The sequence below is a fragment of the Condylura cristata genome, unplaced genomic scaffold (assembly GCF_000260355.1).
Source record: "Condylura cristata isolate star-nosed mole 26May11 unplaced genomic scaffold, ConCri1.0 scaffold00005, whole genome shotgun sequence".
Taxonomy (NCBI): Eukaryota; Metazoa; Chordata; class Mammalia; order Eulipotyphla; family Talpidae; genus Condylura; species Condylura cristata.
Genome location: NW_004567106.1, coordinates 18,589,601 through 18,595,600, shown reverse-complemented (window position 1 = coordinate 18,595,600; position 6,000 = coordinate 18,589,601).

The following is a 6,000-nucleotide window of genomic DNA, read 5'->3' as shown; positions in this document are numbered from 1 at the left end:
CTGAGGGACTTCCAGACCCTTCAGTTGTGGAGGGTATTCTGAGTTGTGTTGTTTTTCCCAGCCCCCACTGTGTATAATTGTGTATGTTGTCTCAGCTGGTAACAGTCAGGGAACTCTTGTGTTGTTCAGCCTCTGCTAGTAACACGTTGAGGCCATGTTTCTGTGAAGTGTCTGTTGATTTTGTACCCTTCGGATATCCCAGGTTCCCTCTATGCTTGGTGTGCCCATGGTGATTATGATGAACAAGATGTGTTGAGGGTCTCCCTGGAGCTGGGCCTTTGGTTGAATTGGTGGCTGGCTTTGTTTACACTCTAAGTACTGAGAGCTCCCAAGTCTTCTTGGGGCCTCTGTTGTGGGGGTGGGATCTCACCTTCCCCACAGGAGTGCAGGGGAGTACCAGAGGGCTGAAATCCTCCCGGCTGAGCAGGCTGCCAGTACTTCCTTTGAGCTTTCAGGGCTCTTTTTGTTTAGTCCAAATAGTCCCACCCAGAGCAGTACCTCCCCCCTGTCTGATGTTCTTTCACAGAGCCCAGTTGTATCTCTGTAACTCCAGGGTTTTACCACAGTTTTTTGGGTAGATGTGGTAAACAGGTAGACCCCTGAGCAAGATTCCCCTTTTGAGGCACTTCCTAGGGCCTCGGGACAATATTTTTAATGAGTTAAAATAAGTAACTGCTGCACTAGAACTTGATATAACAAACTGTCAGGAATGAGGGTAGAATGTTTCACAAATATTTACCACTAATAAGACTCCCTTAATGAATATTCTGAAACATTTATTTTAGGTACAAAGAAAATAAAAGTATGCAACAATGTAAAATGTAGTAGGTCTAAATAATCAGTTACTAAAATAACTAAAGCCACTTAACCTGAGGTCTTTAACACTGCAGAAAACTCACCAGTTTTAATGACTTTTTGTCTTTGCTATAGCATACTGAATTTAGGTGTCTTGCATTAATTGGGACCTGTTTCTTACATGGTTGAAAGGATTATCAAATGGTCACTGACTTCAGTGCCAGGACAGTCATATTTTGTATACAACATATGTCAAAATAATTATCAGTCTAGTGCAAGACAAGAGTCACTATTTTGGTATTTTCTTTCATTATAATTTTTCAGAGAATTGACTATCAGATCAGAGTCTATATAAATCTGACTATAGCAGAGCTCCAAAGGTTCTTCCCAGGATATATTCTCTACTTTGAGAGAAATAAAATTCCTGACATTAAATCAGTTCTTGATATCAGTTAGTTAGCCATACAGAACAGAGACCACATTTTATAGTTCTGGTTGCTAGCTATAGCAGTGAGAATAATTCTGGCTGATATGATACATTAATAAGTAATAGGTCTTGTTTCCAGGATCTAGGCCTGGAAGAAGGAGTGTGTTGTCCACCTTTTCACCTTTTTTTTTTTTCTTAATTTATTTTTAAAAGATTTATTTATGGGCGTCCTCCCTGGTGGTGCAGCGGGGTAAAGCACAGCACTAAGAAGCTTAAGCCACTACCGCATGAGTTCGATCCCCGCCTGCCCCGGAGGAGATCCACAGGGCGAGGCAGACCTCTCCTGACCTGCCCACTGCTCCCCTCAGCAGTGTACTTTATTGATCTGCCTGTACTGCTCCCCACTCTGTTCCTGGTGAATTGTCTCACCCTCCGCATCTCTGGCCTGTACCCCAGTTCTGTATGAATAAATAAATCTTAAAAAAAAATATTTATTTATGCATGCAAGAACTGGGATATAGGCCAAAGCTGGAGGTGTGAGATCATTCACAACAGACAGAGTTGGGAACAGAACAGACAGATTGCCTAAAATACACTGCTGAGGGGAGCAGCGGGTGAGACAGGAGAGGTCTGCTGACTGTGCGGATTAGCTCCCTGGCTGGGATATGAAGTCATGTTGCAGTGGCTGTGGATTGTTTCACAGTGCCAAGACAACCCCTTGTACCACCAGGGAGTTCTCACTTTTTCTTTTGATTTTAATGGAATTGTAATGGAGTCTCAGAACCAAGACAAGTAAAATATGTTATCTTAACAAACGGGACATTGACAAAATAACCTATTATTCCTTTGTTTAAACAAAACTACTGTGTAGATTGTATAAAACTATTACTGGGAAATGGCTAAATCACACAATATATAAGCCTGTCTTTTATCTAACACTAATTGTATTAATGCATTAGGGTTTATAATATTTCAGCTACATGTTAAGCTTGGTGTTTTGCATGTAAATTATTTCTGTTAATCTTACAAAAGTCTGAAAGTATACATTTTGTAGCAATTACTTGACAAGAGCAAATATTTCTATTTAAAAAATTCAAAATGTATCAACTTAAATGTGATTATATTATATCTGACTTGTTAACTTTCAGTGAAGGATTAGATGTGTTTTATGTTCAATTTTAATGATTTCTATTTAATGAATCAAATCTGTTAATAGGTCATTTCTATTATCTTAATTTTCATAAATAGCTATACAGATATTTTAAGGAAAAAATATCTTCTACATTTTTTTTAGCATAATTTTTATTTGGAATCATTATATGCAATCATTTTGGGAACATTAGCTCTAAAACTTGAAAATAAAATCAAATGAAGATGAATTCAAAGTTTTTCTAATTTGCTTCAAAAGGAGAATAGCAAAGTCCACTTTAAAATGTTCTTGGCACATGGATGAAGCAGTCAAGACTCCATGGACTCAACCAAAGATTTTATTTCTTCCTTAACTATAAAAGAGCACAGATAACAAATCTGTACCAGATAAAGTGCTATTACCAGAGATTACTCTTCCGTCTGAAAAACCTGTCTTCATGGCAGATAAACATGTAATTAATGAACATCTGTTCTTCTTCTTCTCTTGAGAGTTGCCTTCCTTCTCCTAAGAAGCCCCAGGCCAGTGTCCTATTCCTTAGCTCAGGGTGGCAGAGGCGTCTTAATTGCCCGACTTTTTCTTGAGTCTTACATCTTTGGAAATCATGTATGTCCAAAGTTAAATCAGTTTTTCTCCTGTTAATCTTTTAGATAACAATACTTATTGCACCAGCCAAATAGTGTATTGCCACTGTGCTCTTCATTTGCAAATGAGACATATACATACACACACATAACCACAAATGCCAGTTACTACCCAGAATTTGGCTTTTAAATGACAATGATTTACAAAATAACTAACAGACTCTGTAGCCTACCTCAAAGGAGTGTAGTTAGGCATATAAATACATCATTACAATTGAAATGCTGCTACACGTAAATATGTTTTCTGAAAGAAGTTTTGTTTTTGTTTTTGTTTTTACTTGGAAGAACTGGGGTGTAGGCCAAAATTGTGGGGGGGATAAGAGGATTCACCAAAGACAGAGTGGATTGCAGAACAGGTGGCTTTACTGAAGTACACTGCTGAATTAAGCAGCAGGTGAAACAGAAGAGGTCTGCTGGCCTCTGTTGGCTAGCAACCTGGCAGGATTGCACTCAGGCCACAGTGATGGGTGATAGTATGATAGCTGAGACTTAACCCCCTGGGCCACCAGGGAGGCTGCAGCTGTTGTTATTTATTGCTACAATTAGGCATGTACCACTCCCTAAACACATCACTGAGAATGCTAGGCAACTATATGAATCATAGACGTGTTGTTTTGTTTGTATATTTTTATGCTTTTCTGGTAAATACCCTTTGAGGATTTTCTATTTTGTGAAGCAACTTTAAAGTATGATAAACACTCTAATATCATGTAACTAAAACAACTGTTTTTATAATCAAAGACATAGTGTAGAATACTACTGAAAAAGTCAAACAGATGCTAGTTTCTTCAGTTTCCCTTGAGAATATTTGACAGCATACCTGTGGAATATTCATTGGCACAATAAAAATGTTAGCCAAAACAATTAATTAATTTTTAAAAAGGCTAGCTTAATTGTCCAAACTTTAAAAAAGAAGTATGTAGTTTCCTTCTAGGGTCTGCAAATAGTTGATACACATGAAAATAATGTTTGCAAATGTGGTATTTAAATATAATACTGATTTTGAAGCAGACCACATATAAAACATATCATTGTTTAATAGGTCTGTGATTCGGTAAATGTTTTATCATAATTTTATACTACACAATTTCCTAATAATCTGTGCAATTTATAATCTATGCTACTTACCAATTTCTTTTAAGATTATTTATGCATACAGAACTGGGGTACAGGCCAGAAATGCAGGGTCAATGAGAGTATTCACTAGAGACAATGGAGAGCAGAAAAGGCAGGCTGACAAAGTACACTGCTGAGGGGAGCAGCGGGCGGGTCAGGAGAGGTCTTCTGTGCCATGTGGATCACCTCCAGGGAAGGCAGGCATTGAACTTATGCTGAAGTGGCTTTAGCTTCTTAGTGCTATGCTTTAACCCACTGTGCCACCAGGGAGGGCTCACTACTTATTAATTTTTTAATGCTTTCTAATTCCTGTGAAATCTACCTGTTTAGACCATTTACATGTTTAATAGTTTTGTGATAGTGGTGTTCTGGATGATTAAAGTTATTATAAAAATCCCCCAATCATCCCTTTATAAGAAAATGCAGTTTTAATGAACCAGTTGTTTATACTGACAGGAGCTATTACTATATATGTTTGATATATTTTAAATTAAAAGAAAATTACTGTTCCAACTTCCTCTTAAGACTTTTTGACTGAGTATATTAAAGTTATTTCTGATTATAGATATGACACCAAAGACCAAATACTTTTATAGTTTACTTATTGGCCTAAATAACTTTAACTATTAAACGATCTTATTCTACCATGATCTGGATGTTCAGTCAATCAAATCTTGACATTCTGTGGATCTTGTTTGATAAAGGAATGGAGAAAAGGCAGACACTTGACATAACCATACAAATGAAGTGGTAACTCATACCATCTCTGCATGTCACCTATGGATTTAGAGCAATAGCATCCCGTTATTCCAGATCTGTAGAGCATGATTTTAGGGTATACTTAGATTGGCTATGATTACGGGGTAGCCTTAAACAGATAGTGAAATTTCTATTCATCAGAGTGAGTCACTAATAGGAAGATATCAGATCTTTACAGAGAACTATTAAATTTGGACATCTACTTTTAATTGGCATGTTAAACTGGGAGCTCAGAGTTACTAAAAGAGAACCCAGGTAACAAACAATATATTGAGTCTTTTTTACTTGTAAGTGTATGTCAATCTTCTAGCCCCTATAAAAGTTAAATATGCAGAAAACCCATTCCTATTGACATTCTCTGATTGAAATTTAGGAACATAAAACAAAAACTCGATCTTGCTTAACACATATTTTTATTACATTACTGATTACATCAGTTGGAGACATCTCCAGCAAGACATGATTTCTTAGAGGAGAAAACACATATCTGACCTGGAAAATCACTATTTGGGTTCAGTTCTAGATAAAATTATAATCAAAAATCTTGAGACATACTAGAAACAAATGGCTACAATTGAAAGTCGAGAAGTAAAAGGCATTCATTGAGGACCGTCAAGAAGGTCAGTTATTGAAACTGTAAGCTAGGCAAAATTTTACTGTTATTTTCTGGGGATTCAGCAGGGCCTAAGGATTTAACTATCACAAAGCTGATTTAACAGGTTGAAAGTATACAAATTTAAGTTTTATATGATATAGGACTCCTCTAAAGGAAAGGGAGACTCAAAAATGTGGAAAACTGAATGCATTTGTACTATTAAGCATGAAGAAAAAAAATGGTGAAAAAGCAAAATATATAGACAGGTTAGTAGGAAATAAAAATTATTTTAACAAGGTCTTTTTGTACAGAAATCATTTGGCTGGAACTCCCTGTCCAAGAAAGTTTCTTTTCCTAAGGCATCTTTCATATGGTAATTTTACAATCTGTTCCAGGAATAAAAATGCCCTTTTTTCAATACCCTTTATCTGAAAATATTCCTTTAGCCAAAGCAGCATATTGGGGATGGCTTATTTTGCTGGCTTAAGAACATCATGTGTAAAATAATGTATGAGAT